The 15,159-nt window shown below is 45.0% G+C and overlaps 1 protein-coding gene across 1 annotated transcript in view; it reads right to left on the bottom strand.

Annotated features, from left to right (window-relative positions):
* LOC119089594 (peritrophin-1) overlaps positions 1 to 15,159 on the bottom strand; it is an 81,948-nt gene that overhangs the window by 29,654 nt on the left and 37,135 nt on the right. The gene's annotated exons all lie outside the window — the stretch shown is intronic.

Raw genomic sequence — 15,159 nt, 5'->3', positions numbered from 1 at the left:
GCGAATAAATCCATCAGACTCGTGGAAGCACCCAGCTTATCCCTATCAACCAAATATTTTTTTTTTAAATTTCAAATCAAGTCTGCTTGAATATCATGTGCGCTCATGGACCATTATCAACATATCACACTGAAACGCAGCATGGAAACCCTACCCATCGTTTTTTTCTTACCATGAACCTGACTTGGATGCAATGAAGTTGGTGAAAAAGTGCCTTCTTCTTGTATGGTAAACGGGTGATAATCAAAATCGACCAGCATGCTCCTAAACACGCATCTACGCGCGCTCCGGACATGGCACGATAAGCTTGCCTCGGTGCTCCACTGATGCCAATCAAGTCATTCTAATCTGAACTACAAACTATTAAAACGTACGCCGGAGCTCCGGTATTTTTATTGAGGGAAACGGCTTTGACATCCCCCAGCACCGCCTCGTAAACATTGGAGACCGATCAAGGCGATCGGCATCTTGCGATAAGGGCCAAGGCTGAGCGCCGCCCCTTGCGGCATTGATTTCGTTGTCGAATTACTCACGTGCTGCGAACTACGACGCCAGTTATTGGAAACTACTGAAAACGGACACCGCCTACCAAAGCTATTGAATGTATTACAATGCGCTGCATATAAGATGTTCTTTGAAAATTAATACCAATATTACCGAAAATTCTCGACACCGATTACATAACACTCTTCTGGTCGGCCGGCGAAGTAGAATGCGCTCGGGCGGTCCATTTGGCCGCGTCCTCTGAGATTTCCAAAACTGAGAGACCCAGACACGCTACACTCACGTGGCTGGTAGCGCTTTATGTGAACTCGTTTGTGTCACATTTGTAGGTTCCTAGGTCGTAACCTTTAAGATTAAAGTCAGACAAGTCAAGCACGAGCTCGGTGTCCGATTCACCCTCAGACATGCTGACGCAATCAGCTTCTTCTTAGATACCTATTCTAAGCAAAAGATCTCTTTTGCTTATATCAGGTCGGTGACCTTCCTTCACTCTGAACAAGTATAAATCCACAAAACACTTCAATATCACTTTCATATTCAAATTCAAAGCAGCGTTAGGAGCTTCCCTGGGCGGTATGCTCCTCCAGCAAAATGTTGATTGATTAGGTCGATAACATCCCTGGCCTTGAGGTAAAAAAGGACATTTTTTTTGCCCATGTGGTCAAGGAATATGAAGTGGGCGTCAAAAATACCCTATAAAGCAGGTTTTGCAATAAGAAAGGTTTTGTTTTGACCTTGATCTTGCCTTCGTACCTGACCCGGGATTTTGAGTCAGGAGTTCGTATTTAGTTATGAGCCCTCATTATACCATCAGGTACGTGTTAAACAATTTATAGATATACCATTGGTTATATTGTCAATACTTCATTCAACAACGTTTCAAGTCATGCTAATGATCACGAGTGAGCGTCGTTGAGCAAGTTTAAGCAAAAAGTCACATTCACCCCCAATACAGGGCTTTATGCTGAAGGGTGCACGAAATAAAGGGCGGCTAAACAGGAATGTAGCGATGACCCATGTGGAGCATAGCATTGCAATCTTACCATGAACATCAGGCACCACGAACAATGTACGAACCACACTAGCATCCATTGTATTCAGGCTTTCACGTCCTAGGCCAAAGCAGGGCATTGCTAAGGACTACCTGAAACTAAGGGCATCTAAGCCGAAAATAACTGATGGCCCGTACCCAGTATCAGGACAGGAAGGAATTTGCCAACAGACATCGATGCTGATCACGACTATAGTGCTGTTTCTTAGAGTGCTAATCTGGACAAGCTTGCTGAAACTGGATCCCATGATAATGTTTGTGTGTTCAGCCTGAAACGCACGACGACGAAAAGCCAGTGACTAAAAAATCTCTTATTTGTATCAGGCCAATGGAATTATTCGTTATCCCGAGTTTTAATTTACTTGTGGTCTAAAAAAGCGGCTCAAAGGTACATGACTTCGTTCATCACTCTGCCGTTGCATGAGCTCGAGCTTCCCTAGAAATGGCCTTCGTTGACATATCGCCTGACTTTGACCTGGTTAGGTTAGAGGCCGTATAAGCTTTTCGTAATTATTTACACTAAAATATTAGTCATCCAATTGCCTACAGATATGCAAAGTTTCGCGTCGTTACGCCACACCGTTCGAAAGTTATTTGAATTAAACCTCAGTATGTCAAACTGACCCCCTCCACCCCATCACCACAGGGCGTGCTGATCGCTTATTGGTCATGAGGATCTGTCCGTGACAAATTTTTGGATGTTATTGACATCCTTGAGCGAATGCACGTGCGATCGAACTCTTGATGTCTCACGCAGGCTGCGTGCACAAGGGTATACGTGAGTGATTTATATGATACAAGCACAAGCGAGGCAATGGACGCGTGAATGGAGTTCTCTACCGCATGATTGGATTAATCTTGCTCCAATGCCCTAAGCGTCTAACGCTCTCAGCAGTGCTAGTACTCTCTGGTTCTGACAAAAATGTACCACATCAAAGGCCTACTGCCATGTTTTATTTGCTTTGAGTGTACAGTGTTCGAGAAAGGGAAAACAGACAGCCTTTATTATCAGGCAAGGTACAGACATCGTTTTGTTAGTTTTTAAAGTTAACTTAACGTTGTCTAACCAAAGAAATCCCTAAGATCCATGGCAGTGGTGGGCAAAGTTATAAAATCTGAACTGAACATCACGCCCAAACACAATAATTAGCGGGTAGCGCATCTGGATGAAGGCCTGATACAGAGCAGCACCATAAATGTAATTGTAACCCCTCGCACAATTTAACACTATGAATACTAGCTTGATTACAAATATTTAGGCACACAAGCAATTCTCCATACGAACTTGCAAAGTATTTGAGTTTGGTGCTGTATTTTGTAGCGTAGCGCACGTATTTAGGCCTCTGGAAAGGATGAATAAAACATAGGAGAGCATTATTTCCCAGCTTTAAGCATCAAAACACAGAACGCGCAGAGAATCATGGAAATGGCCAAGTAAACATCGCTGCTCTGCTCCACTTAGCAAGGGTGTATCCAGCTGAACCAGTTGGGGGAGGGGGGGAGGGGGGGGGGGGGGGGGGCACAGAAGTACGTGACTACTTCCCTCTCTTACGTAACCAGGAGACCATCGGGCTCTCGGAACCAACGATCAAGGGCCTGATTGGGAAGGCTGAAGTGTCCGAAGGGCTTCTACAAGTTCACATTAAGCATCCCCTGGCCGTAGTGCCATTGCCTCAAGTGTCACTCAGAGATCCTCTTCCACCAGGTGGAATCCTCCTGGGACAATGCGGGTCTCTATGTCGGCCAAAGCCCAATAACACCGAATAGCAGGCTCCGTATTGGTTCTGATCCCTGGGGGCTCCATTTTCCAAAGCGTGAACAAAAACCGGGCCCGCGATTTGCATTGATCGGGATCCCTGGAACAATGAGGGCCCCTGTTTCGGCTGAAGGCCCACATGCCTAACAGGAGGCCCTGCGTCGGCAAGAGGCCCTGAGTCGGTCAGGGGCCGTATTCGAGGGGGCCTGAGGCGGGCACAAATAGTCCTTCGGGACCGAAGGTCCGAGGCCCCAGCTGGAATGGTTGAAGAGACCTGAAAGGGCTCACAGGTCTGGCTGCAGGGCACCATTAGTACTCCCGTGGGGACGTGACCTCGAGTGTCCGGTACGAACTTCCTCTTACCCCGATTGAAATCCCGCGATGACCAATGCGGATCCCTATTTCCGTCCATACGGGCTTCCGACATCGAACCGGTCGGCTCCGTTCGGTCTAAGGCCCTGGGGCTATTTCCCAAACAGGAAAGAGGCCAAGGCCTGCGATTTACACGGCTCCTGCAGCAATGATGGGCCTCTGTGAGGTAAAGACCCACTCCAATACCAGGGGTCTCTCACGCTGGTCAGGCCCCTCGCCAGCAAGAATGGAGATCTAACAACTATGACTAAAGCGCACAGTGAGACCATGGCGACCATGGAGATGAAAGAACCTTTGTTAGTCAGGGGCCTAGTAACGAACGGTACGTCTACCACCCCATTTCAATCAAGGATACGTTAAGCCGAACTGGAGTCTCTGTGCCATTTACTTAACCACCTGCAGCGATAATGAATTTTTTTGTGTCAATACTTCTGTGTCGATCTAAGGCCAAGTGTCTGGGTCAGAATGCCTCCTGTGTTAGAAAGGGAACCAATGTATGATGCATCTCGATAAGGGCCTTCTGATTGACAGGCGTACCCCGCCTCCATGTCACCGGAGTGGCAGCCGGGAAGCACCCGCGCTGGGACGGAAAGGCCCTTCAGCCCTTGGGGAACGATAAGGTGCCCTTTTGTGTTCCACCCATCTTACCCATGTTGCCCGATAAGAGGTAAGAGGTGTTATTAGGATTCAACAAGGGGGATCAAAATGAGGTCAAAAATGAAAAGGCTACTCATGTTTGCTTGAGAAAGTCCATCGTTTTGACGAACCGAGCCTTTAAACAAGTCACATAAAAGGCTTTGAATGCGTGCTACCATCTAAGGAACATAAAAATGTCATTTTGGACGAATCGAACCGTTAAACAAGTCACATAAAAAGCATTGAACTTGCGTGCTCTAGCAATCTTAGAAACAAGAAAATTGGTTTTGACGGATCGAACCGTTAAACAAGTTACCTAAAAAACATTGAACTTACTTGCTAGCAATCTTAGGAACAAGCAAAATCTTAGGAACAAGCTGTTACAAACTGTTATGTCATAATATCACTGCTACATCACATCATGCATCACAAGACAGACCAAAAGCGCCAAGAGCTAAAGCAATAGCGATAGTTCCACTAGTTCGCCAAGGTCCCGATGGTCTAGTCAATCTTCGTCCCCACATTGGCCATTCGATCTTTAAGAATGAATAGCTAAGAAGAAATACTTGTCTATGTCTATATTTGCGTGGACAGAATGTATAACAGAAAGTTTCAAGATAAAGCTGCAATTCCAGCCACTCTGATATGTTTTCTGGCATGCTTTTCTCGTAAAATGTGAATATTTCCTTGCATCTAGGCCGTCTTTAGCCTACACCCCCTCCCCAACCCCGTCCTCTCTCCCTTTAACCAAACTTTGAACACGGAATCGGTCGAGCCAGCACAGGTTTCAGTTTTGTGTACCGTCTTCCACTTGAGTTGGTTATAGATCTCTCACGACTCCCTCAAATCAACCGCTCGTCTGAGTTAGAGAGAACTAACTCTGTGGTGCACATCTCTCATCGAGGCTGTAGTTCCCAAGTTAGTTGGGAGTGGCGCTCCAGCCCCACAAGGCTGAAAAGAACGTGAACAAAATTCAGATAGACCCATTTTTGGAGTAAATTGATGGTAGGTTTCGCCACATTCCTCAACTCAGCCCCCACCTCCACTTACCTTACAAAGCTACAGCCACGTCTCTCGTTTTCTCTACATGCTCTCAGGTATGACCGTCGTTACAGCGTCCCCAGCTGCGTGATTTTCCTCGCCAACGGCGGCACTTTGTCTGTTTACCGAATTTATTGGTCTTGGTCCCGGTCAGGCCTTGATTCCGCCTCGTCGTCTGTCACTGTCCCCGTGTCTCAGCGGTACTCCGATAGAGCACGTCACGTGACGAACAAAACAGCCGCCGAGGAGGAAGGTCGAGGAGTTTTTTTTCTTGTCTCTACTCACAGCCTTGATTGTGGTCAACTGCACAAACAGATGGGTGCAGTAAAGACATGGACTCCTTAGGGATTGTTGCGGTTTCAAGTGTTCCACTTCTTTACGTTTTACATTTCACTCCTGCAGTAAATGGTGTGTTCTGGAGACAAAGAGAGATATGTGCATGTTCCAAAGGCAATGGTCAGAGGCCTTCTCTTAAATACTTTTGGAGCATGCATTTGAAACAGCACCTATCTATCCCACAAGTCCATCGGTCGTGAATAAATGATACGGCTGCAGACTGCAGCTATGGAAGAAAAACTTCCCTAAGCTCCACTTGCATAGCTGTCGGAGCTTCCGGTAGCTATATGGAGCCTTTCTTTTTGGTTATGTTTTGGCCAAGAACCAGTTCGTGATATCTCGACATGATAACATTGAATGATGGCCTCGGCCATGAAATGTAGCAGGGTGTGATGCAGTGGTCCAAAAAAGCTTACACTTGTCTCTCCCCAAAAAATAGTCTGATCTGTCTCCTGAACCCTCGTCCTTATTCGCCGTTTTCATAACGTGAACTAATCCACGGGGAATGCAGCCCTCATCCTTGGCTTTTCAGGAATGATTTTCGAACAGCGTGGCGCTCCCGTGTCAAGGTTTGCGTAGCTGCAGGCAGTTAAATAATGGATCGTTTCGTGTCAAAAAATGAGATGTACGTTGTAAGATCGCTGACCCACGGCAGGTCAAAAGGCAGACCATGGTTTTAGCGAAAGCAATTTTCAGGGAATCGTTCGCTCTGACGCAATAACGGAGTGTGTCACGAGCCCATACATATATGGGATGTTTTCTTAGGCAGTACAGCAATTGAATAAACAACTTTTAGGGCCTAGAGTCAACTGTGAAAGTCAGACCAAGGACTAAGGCAGCCTGTTTGTTACTCGATGGCTTGCTATATGGTATTGCTTCTGGCGGTCATTTTGAATTCATTAATGAGAAACGCACAAATCCGTTATGTGCGCAATTTTATTCTTGTGCCTCGTCGAGCATTGCTGGCAATGTTTTAAGGATCCATTTGGAGTGGCCCGTTTGACACCGAGTCTTTTGGTGTTCGCGGTGGCAGACGCAAAAACATGCGCCGCTCATGAATATTCATTGATCTATGACAATGTATCGGGCCAGTTGCATGCCCGTAATAATATATCCAACAGAACCACGCACATTTGTGGAGGGTCAGACTTAGAAGCGTTATAGATTTGCTTTAAATAAACACATACGGTCTCCGAAGGACAAATTGTATGTGGCAACAAAGCTAGGTCAAACATCAGCCGAAAAAGACCAACGCATGGCGCTCTGACCGTTGTGATGTTTCGGGTATGCCAGCCTCCTGACAAAAACGATCGATGTATGACGAGCTGCAAGTGCAGCGACATCTTATGTTTCGTCATGCAGCGCTCTGACCTGTGATTGGCTGAGGTGGACTGCTGTTCCCCCTCAGAGGCCTTAGAGGCCTGGGGCCTCAGAGACCGGCTGACCTGTATGACCGGCAGATTTCTGCTGACCGTGTAACAGTTCATATATGGGGTTGCAAATTTGAAGTGGGTCACAGTGGTGAAACTTTTTGAGTTTTTGACAAATCGGCTCAATCCACTGGCAAAATTCGAAAGCCCCTCCCCCCGCAAGGAAATTTCCTGGCAAAGACCGTCTAAACCTGCAAACCTAGTACATCTGAAAGGGCAATGTCGCAATATGCGCTATTGTATTACATTTCCAAACTAAACCATAACACATTGACGTTGTTATGGGAATAACCAGAAAAATCCATCAATCACGTAGCATACCTAGAAATTAGCATAGCAAACAGCATAGCGTAGCATACCTAGAAATTAGCATAACAATTAGCACGGCGCAGCACACCATGAAATTGATTCTATGAGCTAAACCGATAGCTGGCTTCGACACAATCTACACTTTCATCCCAACGAAGAAGTTGCGGTATGAACTGCCCAACCAGCTTCTTGATGCACAGCTTCACTTTCTCCGCACCATATTATATTGTAGAAAATGAGCTAAATTTAGCTTAGATGATGTGCTGGTAGCAAAGCTGTATGCAGCCTTTGCTCAACAAACGACTGCAAAGACCAGGATTTAGTCAAGGTGTGAAGGGTTGGCTAAACATAAAAACTAGGATATAACACTGCTTTTCGCTGCCCGCCTCTTTCAACGATTCGTGAGTGCGCCGAGACCAAAATTAATGAATCGATCCATATCAGAAATTTAAGGCCAGCCCTAGCCACTACGATGAGTCCGTAGCTTTTGGTGTCATTCGCTGGGTAAATGTTAACACAAATGTAGGATCCATAGACTGAAACCAAGCCGAATGTTAAGCTCTGCATTGTTCCAGATATCGTCATTTGCTTAGCATTTTTTTTTTACAATCCACCAATGCCCCTTCTACTTGACCATAACCTGATCAAAATCAGCAGCTCACACACATCAACCAACCAATGGCTATCTTCCCACCGGACGGTGGTGCCCCTTTATACCACCGCTCCGAATGACGTCACAGCCGCGACAGGCTTCCAGCTATCGGCCCGATCCGGTCGTTAGCCGACAAACCAATCGCATGTTATTGATAGTCCCGACAACTGATACGAATCTCAAGATCGAGTCTGGGCTACTCGCGCAGGGTCGTATCCAACATGGAGACAGCGGACGTCCATATTCTAAATAGTGAGCATACTGAGCATGCTCAAACAGAACGCTTAGGGCTCGATGAATACACCAAAACCAGACAAAAGAAAAAGAACGTTGCTTGCCCATCATCGGACATCAAAGACCAGGAACACAATTGAGAGAACGGCGGTCCACCCCTCTCCTTCCTTTTAACATCTATACCTATCGCTTTCATGCTGCAACTTCACCGCCGCCGGCTATTTTGTTAACGAACGTGAATCGTACATGCAAAATAAATTCCCTTGAACGTATGAGGAGCACGTCGACGCGCCGGCGGCGGCCGCCGGACGGGCCCGTCCACTATACCGGCGTGTTTTGTCCGAGGCATGCCGACGCGCGCAGCGGCTGCGAGTCCCGCATAGCGACGGCTGGCGGCGCCGAACAAGGCGAGCGCGCGGGATCAAACAGCTGAACGCGCCGGGCGAGCGCGCCGGGCTCGAGGCCGCCGGCGGTACGCACCGCCCGGCGCCGCGTGGTCAAAGAGCGCATGGAGAGCGAGTACACGCGACCGCGACTCGGCCCTGCCAGGTCGCCCTGATCCACGGTTGAATGACAACAAACATCATTGATTGCCGCGGAGGTGGTAGCGGGTCCAGTGAAGAACACGAGGGGAAAATATTTTAGAGATTTATTATACCCATATATATATATATATATATATATATATATATATATATATATATATATATATATATATATATATATATATCTCTCTCTCTCTCTCTCTCTCTCTCTCTCTCTCTCTCTCTCTCTATCTATATATCTATAATTTACATTCCATCAGCTACGATATGTAATATTCTAGTACAAATATTATGTACTGTTTTATTTTTTGTACTCTACATTTATCGCAGTTGACGCCAGCACTGACATTTCAACATCCATATGTTCCACATTTAATATTCCATCTGCTACCCAATGGGTCTTGTTGTGTGTCAGATTAAGCCAGCCGCAAGCAGTATACGTAAATAGTCGACAGGTTTGGCGTGTTCAACAGCTTCGGAATTTTAACGACGTCACTACAGATATGGAGGAAGGCATTGTCGCCGAATACAAAGCCTCCACAACTCATGCTTGCGGCGGACATAAATCGGAAATGCTTGACGCAAAGGAATTCGTGCTTGCCCCTGCTTGTAAAACGCGCATGCCACCAGTAAGTGATAATCTGTTTAAATAATTACGAGTTTGGGCCGAGTGGAAAAGAAAATTGGGCAGCGCCAGGCAAGTGCTGGTCTCAAAACTGCTTCAAGCTATACTCAAGCCCAGAATACACTAGTTTTTGGATATGAGATTGCCAGGCTGTTTTTAAAGCTAATTAGAAAGGAAACATCAACTTAGATACAAGTATGCCGAAGTGCGAGAGCTGATAAGAAAGAATAAGGTAAACACAACTGTATCGATGTGCGAAAACGTGTTTAGGCTGGAATGGCTTCAACGGTAAGAATCGCTCTTTTCGCTCGGCATGCAGCCCAAATGCTTCGATGAAATCGTTCAATGTTACGTAAGATGTTCTGTGCGTTTGCGAGGAACGTTATGCAAGTGGATAAGACGGTAGTCATAGCCAAATTCCTCATAGAAAAACCGGGAGAATGAAGACATAGAATGCGTAATACGGCATCATACCTTTATCGCAAGCAACAAATGGTAGAAATAGACTCAAAACATTTTACCAAAGTATGCTATTGTAATTCATGCAACATATTTTGTAAGGTATATTCAAAATATTTCGAAATTATTTCTGCTATTCATTTTGATAAAGGCATGTTGCCGAAATGTCAGCGCATCTTTATTTCCCTTCCCCTGGTTTTCTACGAGGATTCAGGCTATTATTACTGTCTCATCTAAAACGTTAAATGGAATCATTTTGAATAATCTGGTATCGCAAATATAGAAGTGCGGCAGGAATGCCGCACAAAGCGCCTGAGATGCCAGATGAGGTCGCGATGACGTCTCCAATTCTCCTCTGAAATACCCTCAGCCGTTCCACAACGAAGGGCAGTTCTGGCTTGTCGTTCGATACTTTATGAGGTCACTCACGTTGCCAGAGGCGCTTTATCTATCACTTATAACCTATGACTTGCCCAAAGACCCGTCAGCCAAATATGTGAGGTGCTGAAGTCCTAAAGAACAACCTCCTTTTGGCCTCAGACCAAACTTATTTGCCTTGTGACCTAGGAGTTGATGGTTTTGGAGTTGATGTACGGGTCAGAGTCGTATCACATGATTGACGGGATAGCGAGAACACTTTCAAAGCTGGGGTGGAGAAGACAAAACAAACATGATGGCTTCACGATCCTCTCTTTCTTGTTCGTTTTGTAACCAAACTTCAAATATTTCGCCTTCAAAGTTAGTGACAAGCGTGATTTATTTTATGAGAATAGAGAACTTGTATCATTGAACTTCAATGTCCTTCAATGCCTACATTTATGTCACATTGAAGTCATTCGCCAGTGGGTAACCATGACATAACTGATCCGTTATCTATCGCGCTTCTAGGTAACTCCTGCAGCGACTCCGAAGGCTTCTGCGCCCACTCGCCCAAGCGGCCGATCCAGGAATTCATCGGGGTGGAGTGTGCAGCATTTCTGTACCACTGGAGTTTTGGTGCCCCTTAAGAATAAAAGTTCGTGGCCCTTTAAAGTGCCCTCTGGAAGTAGGCGTCTCTTGAACATAACGATTAGGTGAGCCGAGACGAAGGTTTTGGTGCTTTTCCGGATGGACCTACTCAGAATTTCTTCACCAGATATGTCACGGCCATCATGATGACCTTGAAGTTAGGTGGATGTTGAAAAAGAAGATTTTGGCCCCTTTGTGCTGCCCCTGGAATTTGAAGCCTTTGACAAATAAACATAAGCTGGTCCCGAAATGAAAGCCTTGGTGCCCCTTCATCACGATATTCTAGTGTTTTGAAGAGGCACGACATATTCATCCCGGCCAAAGGGGGGGGGGGGACATCGCTCCACATTCCTCGCTCTAATCTGCCCCCTTGTCAGAAGCCATTAGTTGAAAAATAAATACCTTAAACTTCGATGGCGGTGCTTGAAGTGAGCATCGTTTCTACACTCATAGTAAGTTATAGTTTTTTATCCATGGTATTGTAGCTATTTCATAGTTTTGAGGCATCCAGTTTTTCACGTCACTTGTGGGGTACCTAGGATTTCATCCCAGAGGTGCCAGGAGGCAGACGCGTGCTCCACCCCCCAATGCACGTCAACATGAAACTTGCCAAGTCCAAAATAATTTCGCCATAGCTCACATCCCAAGGCCCCAACCGTTCAATCCCCATAAGATAAGAGCTCCACCCACCACTTGTGGAAAGTTTAACGCTCTACACCCATTTGGCGTTTTGCCAAAAAAGTAAACAGTCAAAATTAACGGAAAGAAATCTGGCGGAAGTCAACTATTCCGTTATCTTTCCAACTTGTTTTTTCAGCTTGCTTTTTCCAATCACACATTTAGTGTTGGCTTATACATTACCGTTTTGACGGATTCGTGCCCATCTCTGAAAATATGTCATGCTTATGGGACCATTGGAACTTTTCCGGGCAGAAACGGTGATAATTTTTCCACGATGCAGCAAAGCAGAATTAATCAGAATATATATATATATATATATATATATATATCTACACACACACACACACACATATATATATATATATATATATATATATATATATATATATATATATATATATATATATATATGTAAATATGATATATTCGCCACTGGGACATGGCGCATGTGCTGCCGAAGAAGAATGATACGCGCAGATAAAAACAAAACAGCACGCGTATTACTAATCGACGATAAGATGTCATTTTGGTTAGGATCTGCAGAGCAGCCAACCTCCAACAAACTGCAATGTTGTCTTCACCTCACCAAAAAGCCAGCTCTTAAATGAATGAAAAGAGTGAAAGAAACTACGACAGAAAGTTGTTCCGAAAAGGAGGAAGGAAAATTTCAACTACATTCCATTTTTCAGACTCTTCCTGTGAGAAGATATCTCGATTTTGTACATGAAAACTCAAAGATGAGGCCAACTAGAGTTTGGAGAAACGTCAAACCCACTCAATCTAAAAGTTCGGTGGGTGCCAGTCCCCTCCCCTCCCCCTCCCCCCCCCCCCGTTCCCACACATGTGATGTGTCCACAGCTGATGCGACTTCGACAGTTGCAGATATTGACGACCATCTACAGTACGTTTGCTGACCTTGGCACGATAACAAAAACTGGTCTTACTAGTGCAGCTGTCGCAATTGTTGCCGATCGCCGTACGGCAAAGCTGGCTTTGTGCGCGTTGTCAGAGACCTGGTGGCAGCAAAGTATGCCTCGAACCGGCTGGAAATGGCAACGAAGGGAGTGTGCCATACTTTGGTGCTATTGAAAATAGGGTGAAATATCATCGCTAGTGACATCAACGCATCGTCTAAAAATAACATTGTAGAGCGATGCTGCAGCACTACCTGGTTAAGATAAGCAAATCAGTCTGTGCCATTGCGGAGTCAAAATTACCCTGCAAACGTTTCGCCACATCACAAGGCATATTTCTTTCTTTTTAGCCCGATATTTCATTTCTGGCGTGGGCGATCTTGTGACATACAAAGACCTTTAAGTGCGATATTCATTGCAGTCTCCGTGACTGCGTGCAGAGATTTCACGTCAGTCTCGCACCAAGTCCACATGACCATTGACATAAGAGAGTGTTAAAGACCACAGGCCCTCAAAGCGGTCCCCCAGTCGGAAGCAGCTGACGACGGTAAAATTTGCTGCAGGCTATCACCAATTGCTACGGACCAGAAGCATATCTTTTGGGCTCTGTTTACTTAGCTACTGGTATCAAAATGGCACCTGTACTTTGAACAAGGTCAAACAAATATTTGTGATTGCCACAGCCATTTAGCGAATAATGCATTGCCGGAAGCCTGAGCCAGCGCGTCACCAGATCATCGGACCGTCTGAGATGGCGCTGGCGTATTCCTGCTTTGGAAACAGAGACTCACAGCAAACTAAGAAGCCAAGAAAACAATGTCTTCCAAAGTCATTCTACGTTTCCAAAAGAGTCGCTGTGCTTAAAAGGAGGGCTCCACATTTGTGCAGGGTTCTGAACTGAAATAGCCAAATTGAAGATTATTTGATGCAGTTTCCAACCCTGCCTTCCCAAGACCTAAATGCCTCTAGTTTCTGAGGTACACGCCCGCCAGGATATGTAAACTCTTTTGGGGAGACTCTTTCAGCGCCACCCAGGCATCAATGGCGCCATAATGGCGTCACTCGAGTCCCGCCATTTCACTGACCACACGGTGATCAAGGCAAAACAAAATGTTCGAGACGTTCGTATCTGGTGTAACATCCCGTGTACAGCTCATTTACAGATGAAAGGCTCTCAATCCATGTGGTGCAAGGCGCCATGACATAATCAAACAATAGTGTTTTCAGCAGCATATTTACTAGCAAGAGAAGGCATGCTGTCTAGAGCAGTCTTTTCTACTTAAAGGTGTACCAACTGTTATAAGTGAGCATATTTCTACAACTTTTGATGCTTACTTCAATATCTTCAAAGGCTCAGCATTTCATTTCATGCAAGTTTGTAAAAGCAAATGTACCTTGAATCAGCTTCTTAGGCGTTTGCTCGATTTTTCGAATTAAATCCTTCCTTGTTTTCAGAAAGTCGTAAAACAGTTCGTTTACAGCCATTAACATTATCTGAAGGCAACATTTCAAGCACTTTCGTTCCCTATCCTCAAAGCAATATAAAACAGTCGGACGGAAACATATGTATGTAAGCATATGGAGTATGGCTAAATACGAGGCATGCTCTGCGAGAGATGATCGAAGGTGACCCGTCAGCTAACATATTATATATCCGAATATTGGATCAAATTACAAAACACATACTAACAGGTACACATCACTTTTCAAGCCGGTTTGACACCATGGCAAGTTCAAGACATCGAATCGCCTTGCTGCCATTGGGTGACTGAAGTAATCAAAAGTGATGCGTGATTTAAGCTGTATGTTTAAGTCAGGCACGGTTTCTTTGATGAGGATGGCTTCGAGAACCTGTAAACGGCCTTTGTTTGGACATGACTTTAGAATCAGTGTGTTTTCAGTAAGGCATGGACGTAAGAGTTTTTGATTATGGGTTTTGCGCACATGCCGGTCCGGCACTCCCTCCTGAAAGTGCACTATCTTGCGTAGCGACAAATACGCCATTGTCATTCCAGTGCAGGTCGAGCTGAGGAGCCGGCAGTCTTCCTGCGAGCATTTAAATTCATACACTTTATTGGTGCACTTCAGCTGGTCTCGGTCTCCTGCTGGGTTGTCCATTACAAGGCTACTAGCCTCTTGCAATAGACAGTAAGCCTTATTTCAAACCGATTTTGACTTGCCGAAAACAATGAGGGCTTAAAGTAGAAGAATCGAGCAAACACACAAGAAACTGATTAAGGGTTCATTTTCCTTTGCATATAACAAAACTTGCGTTAACGAAAGCATGCTGCCTAAGTACACGCGAATATATATATATATATATATATATATATATATATATATATATATATATATATATATATATATATATATATATATATATATATATATATATATATATATATATATATATATATATATATGAGGACATATAAACAACTGACTCACCCCGGTATGTTTGAGCATAAATGATTTTCACTGTGCGGGCGATCATCCGGGAACAACAGACAGGATCCATCAGAGAAGATCATGTCAACACGGCTGTTTTGCAATGACATATCACTGGGATTTCTCCTAAGTGGTGCTCCGAAGAGTGCCTATATGGC

The sequence above is a fragment of the Pollicipes pollicipes genome, unplaced genomic scaffold (assembly GCF_011947565.3).
Source record: "Pollicipes pollicipes isolate AB1234 unplaced genomic scaffold, Ppol_2.1 Scaffold_1600;HRSCAF=1878_pilon_pilon_pilon, whole genome shotgun sequence".
Classification (NCBI taxonomy): Eukaryota; Metazoa; Arthropoda; class Thecostraca; order Pollicipedomorpha; family Pollicipedidae; genus Pollicipes; species Pollicipes pollicipes.
This window is presented reverse-complemented; position numbering and strand designations above follow the sequence as displayed.